Source organism: Papilio xuthus, unplaced genomic scaffold, assembly GCF_000836235.2.
Source record: "Papilio xuthus unplaced genomic scaffold, Pxut_1.1 DF826923.1, whole genome shotgun sequence".
In the NCBI taxonomy this organism is placed as follows: domain Eukaryota; kingdom Metazoa; phylum Arthropoda; class Insecta; order Lepidoptera; family Papilionidae; genus Papilio; species Papilio xuthus.
The window spans coordinates 1,378,291-1,380,692 of record NW_013531726.1 but is presented as its reverse complement, the minus strand read 5'-3'; positions in this window follow the sequence as shown (position 1 = coordinate 1,380,692).

Genomic DNA, 2,402 nt, shown 5'->3' with positions numbered 1-2,402 from the left:
CTTTAAAAGTGAAAAAGCAAATCCAACTGGAATTAATTTGTTTTACAGTTGCAAGCAATTGTTGTGTTTAATTGAGTCAGCACGCCAGCTCGATGATTTTGAACTATGGCAAAAAAATATTCAGATTCAACGTTACCTGAAATTAAATTCACTTGTTCTGAAATCCAAATTATCCATTGGGGAAGTTTGAAGTTTGAAAAAGGATTTTTGTAACAACCAAAAATAAAAATAAAATATATTAAAATAAATTTTGTAATGATATAATGATTCTAGGTATTAATAATTTACAATTTTAAAACGTAATCACGTAAAATTTTAATGCTGCCATACACGGATTGCTTAATAGAGTTTGTATTGTTAGGAAGAAAATCCGGAAATGTGCCTGTGTATTGACTCGACACTAGCCTTACTAAAATGTCAACGTTTATATCCCCTCACTAATCATTCTGACACTAGACTTTGTAACGAAAGCACGTCATTCGTGCCAAATGTTTCAAACTAACAATGTCAAGTATCTACAGCTATAAACGTATGGTCAGAAGTGTTTATAGCTCAAAGCTATTTGTAACGTTTCCTAGAAGCAAACGGTATATTACCTTCGTCTCCCTGTTATCACTTTATGTTTGATAAGGATTGGGAAAATATCTTCATATCGATAATATAATTTAAATACTAGTTGTCGCCCGCGACACCGTCCGCGCGGGATTAAATAATAGATAGTAGCCGATTCTCAAACTTGCTAAGTATGCATATCTTACTAATATGATGGATGTTTGTTTGAAGGTGTCTCCAAAACGACTCAATGTATTTCGATTAAATTTGGCACACCTGTAAAACATAGTCTGGAAGAACACATAGGCTTCTTTGTATTTTTGTTATTTCGCGGGGTCGGAGTCGCCGGCCACAGCTAGTAAGATTATAAATAACATATAGATGAGAATGGAAACAAGTTTAATTACTCAGCGGTTCTACAATTACGAATATCATTTGTTAACAAAACGTTCTACCAGGTGGAGTTGCATTTCAAATAAATTGCAGCAAATTTATAACTGCCTTCGGAACAACTTCTTCGAGCCAACGATTTACGCCGGAAGGGAATCGCGTGCGACCAACCATGCTTGTAATCATTGATACGCAAATTTCAACTTTATACGCTACGTGTTAGAGATGAAATTTCAATAGCTAGAATAGTCTTGTACAATTTGTTCTTATTAATGCCTATACCAACTGTTACAAAATTATCAGGTGCTTTGGAAGAATAGGTGAGCTTTTGTGAAAACAAATCGATCAGTTGGTTACTGCAATACCATCATCATCAGCTCGCTATACATCCCCACTGAGGGACTCGGAGCCTACCCTAAGTTAAGGGTGACTAGGCCATAATCAACCACTCTGGCCCAGTGCGTGTTGACTTCACACATATCTTTTGAATTTCGCGGGTTGCAGGTCTTATCACGATGCTTTCGTTAATCGAAAAACACATTGGTACATGGCGGGATTCGAACCCAGGACCTGCACATTTCAAGTTAAGTGTTTAAACCCTGAGCCACCGATGCTTTCGGGTTAACGCGTCCACCTTTTGCTAAATTTATTTCTTTATCGCGCTCTACTGTGGATTATACTCGATTAATAGTTTTATTAACACATATTGTTAAATATATTTGTCTGTACTGTCACCTGTTACTGGCATGATAACAGTTTTTAATAATTTACAACCATTAAGTTTACCAATATATTATAATTAATATAGATTCAATTGCTTTAATAATGATAAATATTTTTTTACGGCTAAATCCAAAAGGTATAAATTGCCGAAAGAATTGTTTCAAGGAATTTCTGTAACATCAATTGAATTCAAGCTGGAAGATCAATTTGGAAAATTCGACATTTTTCATACCTCATTATAAGGGAATTATTGAAAATGACAGTATCTATCCCGGCGGGAAAGACAGTATTATCGTTGTTATGTGAGAAAATATGATAAACTAGCTGTGTCCGTGACTTCGTCCGCTTGTAATAATGTCAATTGCTTAAGCTTCTCTTAAAGTACTTACATAAATCTTTTTATCCCCCTTTCAACCCTTTAAAACCCTTTTTTTGAAGTAAAAAGTAGCCTATGTCCTTTAGTCTCTAGACTATTTTTGTACCAAATTTCATTTGGAATAGTTCAATGGTTTTGTCGTGAAGCGTGATAGAAAGACAGGCAGAGTTACTCTTGCATTTATAATATTAAGCAAGGATTTAAATTAATCCTCGTTGATTGTTGTTAGTTAAAAGAAATATGACGACAACTAAATAATTCCATAAAGCTGACAAACAAATCATTCCTAACATACTTACGCAGTAGTAATTCAACTAATAAAAAAGTAAAGCTCCAAAATAATTGAAGTTCACTTTTAATT